The sequence below is a fragment of the Pristiophorus japonicus genome, unplaced genomic scaffold (genome assembly GCF_044704955.1).
Source record: "Pristiophorus japonicus isolate sPriJap1 unplaced genomic scaffold, sPriJap1.hap1 HAP1_SCAFFOLD_92, whole genome shotgun sequence".
Classification (NCBI taxonomy): domain Eukaryota; kingdom Metazoa; phylum Chordata; class Chondrichthyes; family Pristiophoridae; genus Pristiophorus; species Pristiophorus japonicus.
This window is the reverse complement of record NW_027254846.1, coordinates 676436-697709: the sequence shown is the minus strand read 5'-3', so window position 1 is coordinate 697709 and position 21274 is coordinate 676436.

Here is a 21274-nt window from a genome sequence, read left to right as displayed (position 1 = left end):
TCAAGCCCCAAACTAATCCCTCTGCCCCGCTCTCTCCCCATAGTCTGTATCAATCCCCAAACTAAACCCACTGCTCCGCTCTCTCCCCATAGACCTGTATCAATCTCCAACCTAATCCCACAGCCCCACTCTCTCCCCATAGCCCTGTATCAATCCCCAAACTAATCCCACTGCCTCGCTCTATAACCGTAGTCCTGTATCAATCCCCAAACTAATCAAACTGCCCCGCTCTCTCCCCACAGTCCTGTATCAATCCCAAACTAATCCCACTGCCCCGCTCTCTCCCCATAGTCCTGTATCAATCCCCAAACTAATCCCACTGCCCCGCTCACTCCTCATAGTCCTGTATCAATCCCCAAACTAATCCCACTGCCCCGCTCTCTCCCCATATGCCTGTATCAATCCCCAAACTAATCCCACTGCCCCACTCTCTCCCCATAGTCCTGTATCAAACCCCAAACTAATCCCACTGCCCGGCTCTCTCCCCATAGTACTGTATCAATCCCCCAACTAATCCCACTGCCCTGCTCTCTCCCCATAGTCCTGTATCAATCTCCAAACTAATCGCACTGCCCCGCTCTCTCCCCATAGTCCTGTATCAATCCCCAAACTAATCCCACTGACCCGCTCTCCCCCATAGTCCTGTATCAATCCCCAAACTAATCCCACTGTCCCACTCTCTCCCCACAGTAGTATATCAATCCCAAAACTAATCCCACGGCCCTGCTCTCTCCCCATAGCCCTGTATCAACCCCCAAACTAATCCCACTGCCCCGCTCTCTCCCCATAGTCCTGTATCAATCAGAAACTAATCCCACTGCCCCGCTCTCTCCCCATAGTCCTGTATCAATCCCCAAACTAATCCCACTGCCCCGCTCTCCCAACAGTCATGTGTCAATCCCAAACTAATCCCACTGACCCGCTCTCTCCCCGTGGTCCTGCCTCAATCTCCAAACTAATCCAACTGTCCCGCTCTCTCCCCATAGTCCTATATCAATCCTCAAAATAATCGCACTGACCCGCTCTCTCCCCATAGTCCTGCATCAATCTCCAAACTAATCCCACTGCCCCGCTTTCTGCACATATTACTGTATCAATCCCCAACTAATCCCACTGCCCCGCTCTCTCCCCATAGTCCTGTATCACTCCCCAAACTAATCCCACTGCCCCGCTCTCTCCCCATAGTCCAGTATCAATCCCCAAACGAATCCCACTGCCCCGCTCTATCCCCATAGTACTGTATCAATCCCCAAACTAATCCCACTGCCCCGCTCTCTCCCCATAGTCCTGTATCAATCTCCAAACTAATCCCACTGCCCCGTTCTCTCCCCTAGCCCTGTATCAATCTCCAAACTAATCCCACTGCACCGCTCTGTACCCATCGTCCTGTATCAATCCCCAAACTAATCGCACTGCCCCGCTCTCTCCCCATAGTCCTGTATCAATCCCCAAACTAATCCAACCGACCCGCTCTCTCCCCATAGTCCTGTATCAATCCCCAAACTAATCCCACTGTCCCGCTCTCTCCCCATATTCGTATATCAATACCAAAACTAATCCCACTGCCCCGCTCTCTCCCCATAGCCCTGTATCAACCCCCAAACTAATCCCACTGCCCCGCTCTCTCCCCATAGTCCTGTATCAATCCCAAACTAATCCCACTGCCCCGCTCTCTCCTCATAGTCCTGTATCAATCCCCAAACTAATCCCACTGCCCCTCTCTCCCAACAGTCATGTGTCAAACCCAAACTAATCCCACTGTCCCGCTCTCTGCCCGTGGTCCTGCCTCAATCTCCAAACTAATCCAACTGTCACGCTCTCTCCCCATAGTCCTGTATCAATCCTCAAACTAATCCCACTGACCCGCTCTCTCCCCATAGTCCTGCATCAATCTCCAAACTAATCCCACTGCCCCGCTCTCTGCACATATTACTGTATCAATCCCCAAACTAATCCCACTGCCCCGCTCTCTCCCCAAAGTCCTGTATCACTCCCCAAACTAATCCCACTTACCCGCTCTCTCCCCATAGTCCTGTATCAATCCACAAACTAATCCTACTGCCCCGCTCTCCCCCATAGTCCTGAATCAATTCTCAAACTAATCCGACTGCCCCGCTCTCTCCCCATAGTCCTGAATCAATCCTCAAACTAATCCCACTGCCCCGCTCTCCCCACAGTCCTTTATCAATCCCAAACTAATCCCACTGCCCCGCTCTCTCCCCATAGTCCTGTATCAATCCCCAAACTAATCCCACTGCACTGCGCTCTCCCCATAGCCCTGTATCAATCCCCAAACTAATCCCACTGCCCCGCTCTCTCACCATAGACCTGTATCAATCTCCAAACTAATCCCACTGCATCGTTCCTACCCACAGTCCTGTATCAATCCCCAAACTAATCCCACTGTCCCTCTCTCTCTCCGTAGACCTGTATTAAACCCCAAACTAATCCCACTGCCCCACTCTCTCCCCATAGTCCTGTATCAATATCCAAACTAATCCCACTGCCCCGCTCTCTCCCCATATTACTGTATCAATCCCCAAACTAATCCCACTGCCCCGTTCTCACCCCATAGTCCTGTATCACTCCCCAAACTAATCCCACTGCCCCACTCTCTCGCCATAGCCCTGTTTCAATCCCCAAACTAATCCCACTGCCCCGCTCTCTCCCCATAGTCCTGAATCAATCCCCAAACTAATCCCACTGCCCCACTCTCTCCCCATAGTCCTGTATCAATATCCAAACTAATCCCACTGCCCCGCTCTCTCCCCATTTTACTGTATCAATCCCCAAACTAATCCCACTGCCCCGTTCTCACCCCATAGTCCTGTATCACTCCCCAAACTAATCCCACTGCCCCACTCTCTCGACATAGCCCTGTATCAATCTCCAACCTAATCCCACAGCCCCACTCTCTCCCCATAGCCCTGTATCAATCCCCAAACTAATCCCACTGCCTCGCTCTATAACCGTAGTCCTGTATCAATCCCCAAACTAATCAAACTGCCCCGCTCTCTCCCCACAGTCCTGTATCAATCCCAAACTAATCCCACTGCCCCGCTCTCTCCCCATAGTCCTGTATCAATCCCCAAACTAATCCCACTGCCCCGCTCACTCCTCATAGTCCTGTATCAATCCCCAAACTAATCCCACTGCCCCGCTCTCTCCCCATATGCCTGTATCAATCCCCAAACTAATCCCACTGCCCCACTCTCTCCCCATAGTCCTGTATCAAACCCCAAACTAATCCCACTGCCCGGCTCTCTCCCCATAGTACTGTATCAATCCCCAAACTAATCCCACTACCCGCTATCTCCCCATAGTCCTGTATCAATCTCCAAACTAATCCCACTGCCCCGCCCTCTCCCCATTGTCCTCTAGCAATCCCCAGACTAATGCCACTGCCCCGTTTTCTCCCCATAGTCCTGTATCAATCTCCAAACTAATCTCACTGCCCCGCTCTCTCCCCTAGCCCTGTATTAATCTCCAAACTAATCCCACTGCCCCGCTCTCTCCTCATAGTCCTGTATCAATCCCCAAACTAATCCCACTGCACCGCTCTCTCCCCATCGTCCTGTATCAATCCCCAAACTAATCCCACTGCCCTGCTCTCTCCCCATAGTCCTGTATCAATCTCCAAACTAATCCCACTGCCCCGCTCTCTCCCCATAGTCCTGTATCAATCCCCAAACTAATCCCACTGACCCGCTCTCTCCCCACAGTCCTGTACCAATCCCCAAACAAATCCCACTGCCCCGCTCTCTCCCCATAGTCCTGTATCAATCCGCAAACTAATCCCATTGCCCCGCTCTCTCCCAATAGCCCTGTATCAATCTCCAAACTAATCCCACTACCCCGCTCTCTCCTCATAGTCCTGTATCAATCACCAAACCATTCCCACTGCCCCGCTCTCTCCCCATAGCTCTGTATCAATCCACAAACTACTCCCACTGCCCCGCTCTCTCCCCACAGTCCTGTATCAATCCTAAAATTAATCCCACTGCCCCGCTCTCTCCCCATAGTCCTGTATCAATCCCCAAACTAATCCCACTGCCCCGCTCTCTCCCCATAGTCCTGTATCAATCTCCAAACTAATCCCACTGCCCCGCTCTCTCCCCATAGTCCTGTATCAATCTCCAAACTACTCCCACTGCCCCGCTCTCACCCCATAGCCCTGTATCAATCTCCAAAGTAGTCCCACTGTCCCGCTCTCCTCCGATAGCCCTGCATCAATCCTCAAACTAATCTCACTGCCCCGCTCTCTCCCCATAGCCCTGTATCAATCACCAAACTAATCCCACTGCCCCGCCCTCTCCCCATAGTCCGGTATCAATCCCCAAACTAATCCCACTGTCCCGCTCTCTCCCCATAGTCCTGTATCAATCACCAAACTAATCCCACTGCCCCGCCCTCTCCCCATAGTCCGGTATCAATCCCCAAACTAATCCCACTGTCCCGCTCTCTCCCCATAGTCCTGTATCAATCCCCAAACTAATCCCACTGCCCCGCTCTCTCCCCATAGTCCTGTATCCATCTCCGAACTAATCCCACTGCCCCGCTCTCTCCCCATAGCCCTGTATCAATCTCCAAACTAATCCCACTGCCCCGCTCTCTTCCGATAGCCCTGCATCAATCCTCAGACTAATCTCACTGCCCCGCTCTCTCCCCATAGCCTTGTATCCATGCCCAAACTAATCCCACTGCCCCGCTCTCTCCCCATAGTCCTGTATCAATCCTCAAAATAATCCCACTGCCCCGCTCTCTCCCCATAGTCCTGTATCAATCCCCAAACTAATCCCACTGCCCCGCTCACTCCTCATAGTCCTGTATCAATCCCCAAACTAATCCCACTGCCCCGCTCTCTCCCCATATTACTGTATCAATCCCCAAACTAATCCCACTGCCCCGCTCTCTCCCCATAGTCCTGTATCACTCCCCAAACTAATCCCACTGCCCCACTCTCTCGCCATAGCCTGTATCAATCTCTGAACTAATCCCGCTGCCCCGCTCTCTCCCCATAACCCTGTATCAATCTCCAAACTTATCCCACTGCCCCGCTCTCTCCCAATAGTTCTGTATCAATCCCCAAACTAATCCCACTGCCTCGCTCTCTCCCCATAGCCCTGTATCAATCTCCAAACTAATCCCACTGCCCCGCTCTCTCCCCATATTACTGTATCAATCCCCAAACTAATCCCACTGCCCCGCTCTCTCCCCATAGTCCTGTATCACTCCCCAAACTAATCCCACTGCCCCACTCTCTCGCCATAGCCATGTTTCAATCTCCAAACTAATCCCACTGCCCCGCTCCCTCCCCATATTACTGTATCAATCCCCAAACTAATCCCACTGCATCGTTCCTACCCATAGTCCTGTATCAATCCGCAAACTAATCCCTCTGCCACGCTCTCTCCCCATAGTCCTGTATCAATCCGCAAACTAATTCCACTGCCCCGCTCTCTCCCCATAGTCCTGTATCAAGCCCCAAACTAATCCCTCTGCCCCGCTCTCTCCCCATAGTCTGTATCAATCCCCAAACTAATCCCACTGCCCCGCTCTCTCCCCATTGACCTGTATCAATCTCCAAACTAATCCCACAGCCCCACTCTCTCCCCATAGCCCTGTATCAATCCCCAAACTAATCCCACTGCCTCGCTTTCTAACCATAGTCCTGTATCAATCCCCAAACTAATCCCACTGCTCCGCTCTCTCCCCACAGTCCTGTATCAATCCCAAACTAATCCCACTGCCCCGCTCTCTCCCCATAGTCCTGTATCAATCCCCAAACTAATCCCACTGCCCCGCTCACTCCTCATAGTCCTGTATCAATTCCCAAACTAATCCCACTGCCCCGCTCTCTCCCCATATGCCTGTATCAATCCCCAAACTAATCCCACTGCCCCACTCTCTCCCCATAGTCCTGTATCAAACCCCAAACTAATCCCACTGCCCGGCTCTCTCCCCATAGTACTGTATCAATCTCCAAACTAATCCCACTGCCCCGCTCTCTCCCCATAGTCCTGTATCAATCTCCAAACTAATCCCACTGCCCCGCCCTCTCCCCATAGTCCTCCAGCAATCCCCAGACTAATGCCAGTGCCCCGCTCTCTCCCCATAGTCCTGTATCAATCTTCAAACTAATCCCACTGCCCCGCCCTCTCCCCATAGTCCTCTAGCAATCCCCAGACTAATGCCACTGCCCCGCTCTCTCCCCATAGTCCTGTATCAATCCTCAAACTAATCTCACTGCCCCGCTCTCTCCCCTAGCCCTGTATTAATCTCCAAAATAATCCCACTGCCCCGCTCTCTCCTCATCGTCCTGTATCAATCCCCAAACTAATCCCACTGCACCGCTCTCTCCCCATCGTCCTGTATCAATCCCCAAACTAATCCCACTGCACCGCTCTCTCCCCAGAGTCCTGTATCCATCTCCGAACTAATCCCACTCTCCCGCTCTCTCCCCATAGCCCTGTATCAATCAGACCCAAACTAATCCCACTGCCCCGCTCTCTCCCCATTGTCCTGTATCAATCCCCAAACCATTCCCACTGCCCCGCTCTCTCCCCATAGCTCTGTATCAATCCACAAACTACTCCCACTGCCCCGCTCTCTCCCCACAGTCCTGTATCAATCCTAAAACTAATCCCACTGCCCCGCTCTCTCCCCATATTCCTGTATCAATCTCCAAACTAATCCCACTGCCCCGCTCTCTCCCCATAGTCCTGTAGCAATCTCCAAACTACTCCCACTGCCCCGCTCTCACCCCATAGCCCTGTATCAATCTCCAACCTCGTCCCACTGTCCCGCTCTCCTCCGATAGCCCTGCATCAATCCTCAAACTAATCTCACTGCCCCGCTCTCTCCCCATAGCCCTGTATCAATCACCAAACTAATCCCACTGCCCCGCCCTCTCCCCATAGTCCGGTATCAATCCCCAAACTAATCCCACTGTCCCGCTCTCTCCCCATAGTCCTGTATCAATCTCCAAACTAATCCCACTGCCCCGCTCTCTTCCGATAGCCCTGCCTCATTCTCCAAACTAATCCCACTGCCCCGCTCTCTCCCCATAGTCCTGTATCAATTCCCAAACTAATCCCACTGCCCCGCTCTCTCCCCATAGTCATGTATCCATCTCCGAACTAATCCCACTGCCCCGCTCTCTCCCCATAGCCCTGTATCAATCTCCAAACTAATCCCACTGCCCCGCTCTCTTCCGATAGCTCTGCATCAATCCTCAAACTAATCTCACTGCCCCGCTCTCTCCCCATAGCCCTGTATCCATGCCCAAACTAATCCCACTGCCCCGATCTCTCCCCATAGTCCTGTTTCAATCCTCAAACTAATCCCACTGCCCCGCTCTCTCCCCATAGTCCTGTATCAATCCCCAAACTAATCCCACTGTCCCGCTCTCTCCACATAGTCCTGTATCAATCTCTGAACTAATCCCACTGCCCCGCTCTCTCCCCATAACCCTGTGTTAATCTCAAAACTAATCCCACTGCATCGCTCTCTCCCAATAGTCCTGTATCAATCCCCAAACTAATCCCACTGCCTCGCTCTCTCCCCATAGCCCTGTATCAATCTCCAAACTAATCCCACTGCCCCGCTCTCTCCCCATATTACTGTATCAATCCCCAAACTAATCCCGCTGTCCCGCTCTCTCCCCATAGTCCTGTGTCACTCCCCAAACTAATCCCACTGCCCCACTCTCTCGCCATAGCCCTGTTTCAATCCCCAAACTAATCCCACTGCCCCGCTCTCTCCCCATAGTCCTGCTTCAATCTCCAAACTAATCCCACTGCCCCGCTCCCTCCCCATATTACAATATAAATCCCCAAACTAATCCCACTGCATCGTTCCTACCCATAGTCCTGTATCAATCCGCAAACTAATCCTACTGCCCCGCTCTCTCCCCATAGTCCTGTATCAAGCCCCAAACTAATCCCTCTGCCCCGCTCTCTCCCCATAGTCCTGTATCACTCCCCAAACTAATCCCACTGCCCCGCTCTCTACCAATAGTCCTGTATCAATCCACAAACTAATCCAACTGTCCCGCTCTCTCTCCGTAGCCCTGTATCAATCCCCAAACTAATCCCACTGCCCCGCTCTCTCCCCATAGTCCTGAATCAATCCCCAAACTAATCCCTCTGCCCCGCTCTCTCCCCATACCACTGTATCAATCCCCAAACTAATTCCACTGCCCCGCTCTCTCCCCATAGCCCTGTATCAATCCCCAAACTAATCCCTCTGCCACGCTCTCTCCCCATAGTCCTGTATCAATCCGCAAACTAATCCCACTGCCCCGCTCTCTCCCCATAGTCCTGTATCAAGCCCCAAACTAATCCCTCTGCCCCGCTATCTCCCCATAGTCTGTATCAATCCCCAAACTAATCCGACTGCCCCGCTCTCTCCCCATAGACCTGTATCAATCTCCAAACTAATCCCACAGCCCCACTCTCTCCCCATAGCCCTGTATCAATCCCCAAACTAATCCCACTCCATCGTTCCTACCCATAGTCCTGTATCAATCCGCAAACTAATCCCACTGCCCCGCTCTCTCCCCATAGTCCTGTATCAAGCCCCAAACTAATCCCTCTGCCCCGCTCTCTCCCCATAGTCCTGTATCACTCCCCAAACTAATCCCACTGCCCCGCTCTCTACCAATAGTCCTGTATCAATCCACAAACTAATCCAACTGTCCCGCTCTCTCTCCGTAGCCCTGTATCAATCCCCAAACTAATCCCACTGCCCCGCTCTCTCCCCATAGTCCTGAATCAATCCCCAAACTAATCCCTCTGCCCCGCTCTCTCCCCATACCCCTGTATCAATCCCCAAACTAATTCCACTGCCCCGCTCTCTCCCCATAGCCCTGTATCAATCCCCAAACTAATCCCTCTGCCACGCTCTCTCCCCATAGTCCTGTATCAATCCGCAAACTAATCCCACTGCCCCGCTCTCTCCCCATAGTCCTGTATCAAGCCCCAAACTAATCCCTCTGCCCCGCTCTCTCCCCATAGTCTGTATCAATCCCCAAACTAATCCCACTGCCCCGCTCTCTCCCCATAGACCTGTATCAATCTCCAAACTAATCCCACAGCCCCACTCTCTCCCCATAGCCCTGTATCAATCCCCAAACCAATCCCACTGCCTCGCTCTCTAACCATAGTCCTGCATCAATCCCCAAACTAATCCCACTGCCCCGCTCTCTCCCCATAGTCCTGTATCAATCCCAAACTACTCCCACTGCCCCGCTCTCTCCCCATAGACATGTATCAATCTCCAAACTAATCCCACTGCATCGTTCCCTACCCATAGTCCTGTATCAATCCCCAAACTAATACCACTGCCTCGCTCTATAACCATAGTCCTGCATCAATCCCCAAACTAATCCCACTGTCCCGCTCTCTCCCCATAGTCCTGTATCAATCCCAAACTACTCCCACTGCCCCGCTCTCTCCCCATAGACATGTATCAATCTCCAAACTAATCCCACTGCATCGTTCCCTACCCATAGCCCTGTATCACTCCCCAAACTAATCCCACTGCCCCACTCTCTCGCCATAGCCCTGTTTCAATCCCCAAACTAATCCCATTGCCCCGCTCTCTCCCCATAGTCCTGTATCAATCCCCAAACTAATCCCTCTGCCCCGCTCTCTCCCCATAGTCCTGTATCACTCCCCAAACTAATTCCACTGCCCCGCTCTCTACCAATAGTCCTGAATCAATCCACAAACTAATCCAACTGTCCCGCTCTCTCTCCGTAGCCCTGTATCAATCACCAAACTAATCCCACTGCCCCGCTCTCTCCCCATAGTCCTGTATCAATCCCCAAACTATTCCCTCTGCCCCGTTCTCTCTCCATACCACTGTATCAATCCCCAAACTAATCCCACTGCACCCGCTCTCTCCCCATAGTCCTGTATCAATCCCCAAACTAATCCCTCTGCCCCGCTCTCTCCCCATAGTCCTGTATCAATCCGCAAACTAATCCCACAGCCCCATTCTCTCCCTAATAGCCCTGCATCAATCCCCAATCTAATCCCACTGCCTCGCTCTCTACCCACAGTCCTGTATCAATCCCGAAACAAATCCCACTGCCCCGCTCTCTCCCCACAGTCCTGTATCAATCCCCAAACTAATCCCTCTGCCCCGCTCTCTCCCCATAGTCCTGTATCAATCCCCAAACTAATCTGACTGCCCCGCTCTCTCCCCATATGCCTGTATCAATCCCGAAACTAATCCCACTGCCCCACTCTCTCCCCATAGTCCTGTATCAATCCCCAAACTAATCCCACTGCCCCGCTCTCTCCCCATAGTCCAGGATCAATCCCCAAACTAATCCCACTGCCCCGCTCTCTCCCCATAGTACTGTATCAATCGCCAAACTAATCCCACTGCCCCGCTCTCTCCCCATAGTCCTGTATCAATCTCCAAACTAATCCCACTGCCCCGCCCTCTCCCCATCGTCCTCTAGCAATCCCCAAACTAATCCTACTGCCCCGCTCTCTCCCCATAGTCCTCTATCAATCTCCAAACTAATCCCACTGCCCCGCTCTCTCCCCTAGCCCTGTATCAATCTCCAAACAAATCCCACTGCCCCGCTCTCTCCTCATAGTCCTGTATCAATCCCCAAACTAATCCCACTGACCCGCTCTCTCCCCATAGTCCTGTACCAATCCCCAAACAAATCCCACTGCCCCGCTCTCTCCCCATAGTCCTGTATCAATCCCCAAACTAATCCCGTTGCCCCGCTCTCTCCCAATAGCCCTGTATCAATCTCCAAACTAATCCCACTGCTCCGCTCTCTCCCCATAGTCCTGTATCAATCTCCAAACTAATCCCACTGCCCCGCTCTCTCCCCATAGAACTGTATCAATCTCCAAACTAATCCCACTGTCCCGATCTCTCGCCATAGCCCTGTATCAATCAATCCCCAAACTAATCCCATTGCCCCGCTCTCTCCCCATAGTCCTGTATCAATCCCCAAACTAATCCCACTGCCCCGCTCTCTCCCCATAGTCCTGTATCACTCCCCAAACTAATCCCACTGCCCCGCTCTCTACCAATAGTCCTGAATCAATCCACAAACTAATCCAACTGTCCCGCTCTCTCTCCGTAGCCCTGTATCAATCACCAAACTAATCCCACTGCCCCGCTCTCTCCCCATAGTCCTGTATCAATCCCCAAACTAATCCCTCTGCCCCGTTCTCTCCCCATACCACTGTATCAATCCCCAAACTAATCCCACTGCACCCGCTCTCTCCCCATAGTCCTGTATCAATCCCCAAACTAATCCCTCTGCCCCGCTCTCTCCCCATAGTCCTGTATCAACCCGCAAACTAATCCCACAGCCCCACTCTCTCCCCATAGCCCTGCATCAATCCCCAATCTAATCCCACTGCCTCGCTCTCTACCCACAGTCCTGTATCAATCCCCAAACAAATCCCACTGCCCCGCTCTCTCCCCACAGTCCTGTATCAATCCCCAAACTAATCCCTCTGCCCCGCTCTCTCCCCACAGTCCTGTATCAATCCCAAACTAATCCCACTGCCCCGCTCTCTCCCCATAGTCCTGTATCAATTCCAAACTAATCCCACTGCCCGGCTCTCTCCCCATAGCTCTGGATCAATCCCCAAACTAATCCCACTGACCCGCTCTCTCCCCATACTCCTATATCAATCCACAAACTAATCCCACTGCCCCGCTCTCTCCTCATAGTCCTGTATCAATCCCCAAACTAATCCGACTGCCCCGCTCTCTCCCCATATGCCTGTATCAATCCCGAAACTAATCCCACTGCCCCACTCTCTCCCCATAGTCCTGTATCAATCCCCAAACTAATCCCACGGCCCCGCTCTCTCCCCATAGTCCAGGATCAATCCCCAAACTAATCCCACTGCCCCGCTCTCTCCCCATAGTACTGTATCAATCGCCAAACTAATCCCACTGCCCCGCTCTCTCCCCATAGTCCTGTATCAATCTCCAAACTAATCCCACTGCCCCGCCCTCTCCCCATCGTCCTCTAGCAATCCCCAAACTAATCCTACTGCCCCGCTCTCTCCCCATAGTCCTGTATCAATCTCCAAATTAATCCCACTGCCCCGCTCTCTCCCCTAGCCCTGTATCAATCTCCAAAGAAATCCCACTGCCCCGCTCTCTCCTCATAGTCCTGTATCAATCCCCAAACTAATCCCACTGACCCGCTCTCTCCCCATAGTCCTGTACCAATCCCCAAACAAATCCCACTGCCCCGCTCTCTCCCCACAGTCCTGCATCAATCCCCAAACTAATCCCGTTGCCCCGCTCTCTCCCCATAGTCCTGTATCAATCCGCAAACTAATCCCACAGCCCCACTCTCTCCCCATAGCCCTGCATCAATCCCCAACCTAATCCCACTGCCTCGCTCTCTACCCACAGTCCTGTATCATTCCCCAAACAAATCCCACTGCCCCGCTCTCTCCCCACAGTCCTTCTATCAATCCCCAAACTAATCCCTCTGCCCCTCTCCCTCCCCACAGTCCTGTATCCATCCCAAACTAATCCCACTGCCCCGCTCTCTCCCCATAGTCCTGTATCAATTCCAAACTAATCCCACTGCCCGGCTCTCTCCCCATAGCTCTGGATCAATCCCCAAACTAATCCCACTGACCCGCTCTCTCCCCATACTCCTATATCAATCCACAAACTAATCCCACTGCCCCGCTCTCTCCTCATAGTCCTGTATCAATCCCCAAACTAATCCGACTGCCCCGCTCTCTCCCCATATGCCTGTATCAATCCCGAAACTAATCCCACTGCCCCACTCTCTCCCCATAGTCCTGTATCAATCCCCAAACTAATCCCACTGCCCCGCTCTCTCCCCATAGTCCAGGATCAATCCCCAAACTAATCCCACTGCCCCGCTCTCTCCCCATAGTACTGTATCAATCGCCAAACTAATCCCACTGCCCCGCTCTCTCCCCATAGTCCTGTATCAATCTCCAAACAAATCCCACTGCCCCGCCCTCTCCCCATCGTCCTCTAGCAATCCCCAAACTAATCCTACTGCCCCGCTCTCTCCCCATAGTCCTGTATCAATCTCCAAACTAATCCCACTGCCCCGCTCTCTCCCCTAGCCCTGTATCAATCTCCAAACAAATCCCACTGCCCCGCTCTCTCCTCATAGTCCTGTATCAATCCCCAAACTAATCCCACTGACCCGCTCTCTCCCCATAGTCCTGTACCAATCCCCAAACAAATCCCACGGCCCCGCTCTCTCCCCACAGTCCTGTATCAATCCCCAAACTAATCCCGTTGCCCCGCTCTCTCCCAATAGCCCTGTCTCAATCTCCAAACTAATCCCACTGCTCCGCTCTCTCCCCACAGTCCTGTATCAATCTCCAAACTAATCCCACTGCCCCGCTCTCTCCCCATAGAACTGTATCAATCTCCAAACTAATCCCACTGTCCCGCTCTCTCGCCATAGCCCTGTATCAATCAGACCCAATCTAATCCCACTGCCCCGCTCTCTCCCATTGTCCTGTATCAATCCCCAAACTAATCCCAATGACCCGCTCTCTCCCCATAGTCCTGTACCAAACCCCAAACAAATCCCACTGCCCCGCTCTCTCCCCATAGTCCTGTATCAATCGCCAAACTAATCCCACTGCCCCGCTCTCTCCTCATAGTCCTGTATCAATCCCCAAACTAATCCCAATGACCCGCTCTCTCCCCATAGTCCTGTACCAAACCCCAAACAAATCCCACTGCCCCGCTCTCTCCCCATAGTCCTGTATCAATCCCCAAACTAATCCCGTTGCCCCGCTCTCTCCCAATAGCCCTGTATCAATCTCCAAACTAATCCCACTGCTCCGCTCTCTCCCCATAGTCCTGTATCAATCTCCAAACTAATCCCACTGCCCCGCTCTCTCCCCATAGTCCTGTATCCATCTCCGAACTAATCCCACTGCCCCGCTCTCTCCCCATAGCCCTGTATCAATCTCCAAACTAATCCCACTGCCCCGCTCTCTCCCAATAGTCCTGTAGCAATTCCCAAACTAATCCCACTGCCTCGCTCTCTCCCCATAGCCCTGTATCAATCTCCAAACTAATCCCACTGCCCCGGTCTCTTCCGATAGCCCTGCATCAATCCTCAAACTAATCTCACTGCCCCGCTCTCTCCCCATAGCCCTGTATCCATGCCCAAACTAATCCCACTGCCCCGCTCTCTGCCCATTGTCCTGTATCAATCCTCAAACTAATCCCACTGCCCCGCTCTCTCCCCATAGTCCTGTATCAATCCCCAAACTAATCCCACTGTCCCGCTCTCTCCACATAGTCCTGTATCAATCTCTGAACTAATCCCACTGCCCCGCTCTCTCCCCATAACCCTGTATCAATCTCCAAACTCATCCCACTGCCCCGCTCTCTCCCAATAGTTCTGTAGCAATCCCCAAACTAATCCCACTGCCTCGCTCTCTCCCCATAGCCCTGTATCAATCTCCAAACTAATCCCACTGCCCCGCTCATTCCGATAGACCTGCATCAATCCTCAAACTAATCTCATTGCGCCGCTCTCTCCCCATAGTCCTGTATCGATCTCCAAACTAATCCCACTGCCCCGCTCTCTCCCCAAAGTCATGTATCAATCACCAAACTAATCCCACTGCCCCGCTCTCTCCCCATAGCACTGTATCAATCCCCAAACTAATCCCACTGTCCCGCTCTCTCCCCATAGACCTGTATCAATCTCCAAACTAATCCCACTGCATCGTTCCCTACCCATAGTCCTGTATCAATCGCCAAACTAATCCCACTGTCCCTCTCTCTCTCCGTAGACCTGTATTAATCGCCAAACGAATCCCACTGCCCCACTCTCTCGCCATAGTCCTGCATCAATTCCCAAACGAATCCCACTGCCCCGCTCTCTCCCCATAGTCCTGTATCAATCTCCAAACTAATCCCAATGCCCCGCTCCCTCCCCATATTACTGTATCAATCCCCAAACTAATCCCACTGCCCCGCTCTCTCCCCATAGTCCTGTATCACTCCCCAAACTAATCCCACTGCCCCGCTCTCTACCAATAGTCCTGAATCAATCCACAAACGAATCCAACTGTCCCGCTCTCTCTCCGTAGCCCTGTATCAATCCCCAAACTAATCCCACTGCCCCGCTCTCTCCCCATAGTCCTGTATCAATCCCCAAACTAATCCCTCTGCCCCGCTCTCTCCCCATACCACTGTATCAATCCCCAAACTAATCCCACTGCACCCGCTCTCTCCCCATAGTCCTGTATCAATCCCCAAACTAATCCCTCTGCCCCGCTCTCTCCCCATAGTCCTGTATCAATCCGCAAACTAATCCCACAGCCCCACTCTCTCCCCATAGCCCTGCATGAATCCCCAATCTAATCCCACTGCCTCGCTCTCTACCCATAGTCCTGTATCAATCCCCAAACAAATCCCACTGCCCCGCTCTCTCCCCACAGTCCTGTATCAATCCCCAAACTAATCCCACTGCCCCGCTCTCTCCCCACAGTCCTGTATCAATCCCAAACTAATCCCACTGCCCCGCTCTCTCCCCATAGTCCTGTATCAATTCCTAACTAATCCCACTGCCCGGCTCTCTCCCCATAGCCCTGGATCAATCCCCAAACTAATCCCACTGACCCGCTCTCTCCCCATACTCCTATATCAATCCCCAAACTAATCCCACTGCCCCGCTCTCTCCTCATAGTCCTGTATCAATCCCCAAACTAATCCGACTGCCCCACTATCTCCCCATAGTCCTGTATCAATCCCCAAACTAATCCCACTGCCCCGCTCTCTCCCCATAGTCCAGGATCAATCCCCAAACTAATCCCACTGCCCCGCTCTCTCCCCATTGTACTGTATCAATCGCCAAACTAATCCCACTGCCCCGCTCTCTCCCCATAGTCCTGTATCAATCTCCAAACTAATCCCACTGCCCCGCCCTCTCCCCATATTCCTCTAGCAATCCCCAAACTAATCCTACTGCCCCGCTCTCTCCCCATAGTCCAGTATCAATCTCCAAACTAATTCCACTGTCCCGCTCTCTCCCCTAGCCCTGTATCAATCTCCAAACAAGTCCCACTGCCCCGCTCTCTCCTCATAGTCCTGTATCAATCCCCAAACTAATCCCACTGACCCGCTCTCTCGCCATAGCCCTGTATCAATCAATCCCCAAACAAATCCCACTGCCCCGCTCTCTCCCCATAGTCCTGTATCAATCCCCAAACTAATCCCGTTGCCCCGCTCTCTCCCAATAGCCCTGTATCAATCTCCAAACTAATACCACTGCTCCGCTCTCTCCCCATAGCCCTGTATCAATCTCCAAACTAATCCCACTGCCCCGCTCTCTCCCCATAGAACTGTATTAAGCTCCAAACTAATCCCACTGTCCCGCTCTCTCGCCATAGCCCTGTATCAATCAGACGCAAACTAATCCCACTGCCCCGCTCTCTCCCCATTGTCCTGTATCAATCCCCAAACCATTCCCACTGCCCCGTTCTCTCCCCATAGCTCTGTATCAATCCACAAACTACTCCCACTGCACCGCTCTCTCCCCATCGTCCTGTATCAATCCCCAAAATAATCCCACTGCCCTGCTCTCTCCCCATAGTCCTGTATCAATCTCCAAACTAATCCCACTGCCCCGCTCTCTCCCCATAGTCCTGTATCAATCACCAAACTAATCCCACTGACCCGCTCTCTCCCCATAGTCGTGTACCAATCCCCAAACTAATCCCACTGCCCCGCTCTCTCCCCATAGTCCTGTATCAATCCCCAAACTAATTCCATTGCCCCGCTCTCTCCCAATAGCCCTGTATCAATCTCCAAACTAATCCCACTGCCCCGCTCTCTCCCCATAGTCCTGTATCAATCTCCAAACTAATCCCACTGCCCCGCTCTCTCCCCATAGAACTGTATCAATCTCCAAACTAATCCCACTGTCCCGCTCTCTCCCCATAGCCCTGTATCAATCAGACCCAAACTAATCCCACTGCCCCGCTATCTCCCTATTGTACTGTATCAATCCCCAAACTAATTCCACTGCTCCGCTCTCTCCCCATAGCCCTGTATCAATCCCCAAACTAATCCCACTGCCCCGCTCTCTCCCCATAGTCCTGTTTCAATCCCGAAACTAATCCCACTGCCCCGATCTCTCCCCATAGTACTGTATCAATCTCCAAACTAATCCCACTGCTCCACTCTCTCCCCATAGCCCTGTATCAAACCTCAAACTAATCCCACTGCCCCGCTCTCTCCCCATAGTCCTGTATCAATCCCCAAACTAATCCCACTGCCCCGCTCTCGCCCCATAGTCCTGTACCAATCTCCGAACTAATCCCACTGCCACGATCTCTCCCCATAGTCCTGTTTCAATCTCCAAACTAATCCCACTGCCCCGCTCTCTCCCAATAGTCCTGTAGCAATCCCCAAACTAATCCCACTGCCTCGCTCTCTCCCCATAGCCCTGTATCAATCTCCAAACTAATCCCACTGCCCCGCTCTTTTCCGATAGCCCTGCATCAATCCTCAAACTATTCTCACTGCCCCGCTCTCTCCCCATAGCCCTGTATCAATCCTCAAACTAATCCCACTGCTCCGCTCTCTCCCCATAGTCCTGCATCAATCCCCAAACTAATCCCACTGTCCCGCTCTCTCCACATAGTCCTGTATCAATCTCTGAACTAATCCCACTGCCCCGCTCTCTCCCCATAACCCTGTCTCAATCTCCAAACTCATCCCACTGCCCCGCTCTCTCCAAATAGTCCTGTATCAATCCCCAAACTAATCCCACTGCCTCGCTCTCTCCCCATAGCCCTGTATCAATCTCCAAACTAATCCCACTGCCCCGCTCTCTTCCGATAGACCTGCATCAATCCTCAAACTAATCTCATTGCGCGGCTCTCTCCCCATAGTCCTGTATCGACCTCCACACTAATCCCACTGCCCCGCTCTCTCCCCAAAGTCATGTATCAATCTCCAAACTAATCCCACTGCCCCGCTCTCTCCACATAGCCCTGTATCAATCCCCAAACTAATCCCACTGTCCCGCTCTCTCCCCATAGACCTGTATCAATCTCCAAACTAATCCCACTGCATCGTTCCCTACCCATAGTCCTGTATCAATCGCCAAACTAATCACACTGTCCCTCTCTCTCTCCGTAGACCTGTATTAATCCCCAAACGAATCCCACTGCCCCACTCTCTCGCCAGAGTCCTGCATCAATCCCCAAACTAATCCCACTGCCCCGCTAACTCCCCATATTACTATATCAATCCCCAAATTAATCCCACTGCTCCGCTCTCTCCCCATAGTCCTGTATCACTCCCCAAACTAATCCCACTGCCCCACTCTCTCGCCATAGCCCTGTTTCAATCCCCAAACTAATCCCATTGCCCCGCTCTCTCCCCATAGTCCTGTATCAATCTCCAAACTAATCCCACTGCCCCGCTCTCTAACAATAGTCCTGAATCAATCCACAAACTAATCCAACTGTCCCGCTCTCTCTCCGTAGCCCTGTATCAATCCCCAAACTAATCCCACTGCCCCGCTCTCTCCCCATAGACCTGTATCAATCCCCAAACTAATCCCTCTGCCCCGCTCACTCCCCATACCAGTGTATCAATCCCCAAACTAATCCCACTGCACCCGCTCTCTCCCCATAGTCCTGTATCAATCCCCAAACTAATCCCTCTGCCCCGCTCTCTCCCCATAGTCCTGTATCAATCCGCAAACTAATCCCACAGCCCCACTCTCTCCCCATAGCCCTGCATCAATCCCCAATCTGATCCCACTGCCTCGCTCTCTACCCATAGTCCTGTATCAATCCCCAAACAAATCCCACTGCCCCGCTCTCTCCCCACAGTCCTGTATCAATCCCCAAACTAATCCCACTGCCCCGCTCTCTCCCCACAGTCCTGTATCAATCCCAAACTAATCCCACTGCCCCGCTCTCTCCCCATAGTCCTGTATCAATTCCAAACTAATCCCACTGCCCGGCTCTCTCCCCATAGCCCTGGATCAATCCCTAAACTAATCCCACTGACCCGCTCTCTCCCCATACTCCTATATCAATCCCCAAACTAATCCCACTGCCCCGCTCTCTCCTCATAGTCCTGTATCAATCCCCAAACTAATCCGACTGCCCCGCTCTCTCCCCATATGCCTGTATCAATCCCGAAACTAATCCCACTGCCCCACTCTCTCCCCATAGTCCTGTATCAATCTCCAAACTAATCCCACTGCCCCGCCCTCTCCCCATAGTCCTGTATCAATCCCCAAACTAATCCCACTGACACGCTCTCTCCCCATAGTCCTGTACCAATCCACAAACAAATCCCACTGCCCCGCTCTCTCCCCATAGTCCTGTATCAATCCCCAAACTAATCCCGTTGCCCCGCTCTCTCCCAATAGCCCTGTATCAATCTCCAAACTAATCCCACTGCCCCGCTCTCTCCCCATAGAACTGTATCAATCTCCAAACTAATCCCACTGTCCCGCTCTCTCGCCATAGCCCTGTATCAATCAGACCCAAACTAATCCCACTGCCCCGCTCTCTCCCCATTGTCCTGTATCAATCCCCAAACCATTCCCACTGCCCCGTTCTCTCCCCACAGCTCTGTATCAATCCACAAACTACTCCCACTGCACCGCTCTATCCCCATCGTCCTGTATCAATCCCCAAACTAATCCCACTGCCCTGCTCTCTCCCCATAGTCCTGTATCAATCTCCAAACTAATCCCACTGCCCCGCTCTCTCCCCATAGTCCTGTATCAATCACCAAACTAATCCCACTGACCCGCTCTCTCCCCATAGTCGTGTACCAATCCCCAAACTAATCCCACTGCCCCGCTCTCTCCCCATAGTCCTGTATCAATCCCCAAACTAATCCCATTGCCCCGCTCTCTCCCAATAGCCCTGTATCAATCTCCAAACTAATCCCACTGCCCCGCTCTCTCCCCATAGTCCTGTATCAATCTCCAAACTAATCCCACTGCCCCGCTCTCTCCTCATAGTCCTGTATCAATCCCCAAACTAATCCCACTGACCCGCTCTCTCCCCATAGTCGTGTACCAATCCCCAAACAAATCCCACTGCCCCGCTCTCTCCCCATAGTCCTGTATCAATCCCCAAACTAATCCCACTGCTCCGCTCTCTCCCCATAGTCCTGTATCAATCTCCAAACTAATCCCACTGCCCCGCTCTCTCCCCATAGAACTGTATCAATCTCCAAACTAATCCCACTGTACCGCTCTCTCGCCATAGCCCTGTATCAATCAGACCCAAACTAATCCCCCTGCCCCGCTCTCTCCCCATTGTACTGTATCAATCCCCAAACCATTCCCACTGCCCCGTTCTCTCCCCATAGCTCTGTATCAATCCACAAACTGCTCCCACTGCACCGCTCTCTCCCCATCGTCCTGTATCAATCCCCAAACTAATCCCACTGCCCTGCTCTCTCCCCATAGTCCTGTATCAATCTCCAAACTAATCCCACTGCCCCGCTCTCTCCCCATCGTCCTGTATCAATCACCAAACTAATCCCACTGACCCGCTCTCTCCCCATAGTCGTGTACCAATCCCCAAACTAATCCCACTGCCCCGCTCTCTCCCCATAGTCCTGTATCAATCCCCAAACTTATCCCATTGCCCCGCTCTCTCCCAATAGCCCTGTATCAATCTCCAAACTAATCCCACTGACCCGCTCTCTCCCCATAGTCCTGTATCAATCTCCAAACTAATCCCACTGCCCCGCTCTCTCCCCATAGCCCTGTATCAATCACCAAACTAATCCCACTGCCCCGCCCTCTCCCCATAGTCCGGTATCAATCCCCAAACTAATCCCACTGTCCCGCTCTCTCCCCGTAGTCCTGTATCAATCTCCAAACTAATCCCACTGCCCCGCTCTCTTCCGATAGCACTGCCTCATTCCCCAAATTAATCCCACTGCCCCGCTCTCTCCCCATCGTCCTGTATCAATCCCCAAACTAATCCCACTGCCCCGCTCTCTCCCCATAGTCCTGTATCCATCTCCGAACTAATCCCACTGCCCCGCTCTCTCCCCATAGCCCTGTATCAATCTCCAAACTAATCCCACTGCCCTGCTCTCTCCCAATAGTCCTGTAGCAATCCCCAAACTAATCCCACTGCCTCGCTCTCTCCCCATAGCCCTGTATCAATCACCAAACTAATCCCACTGCCCCGCTCTCTTCCGATAGCACTGCATCAATCCTCAAACTAATCTCACTGCCCCGCTCTCTCCC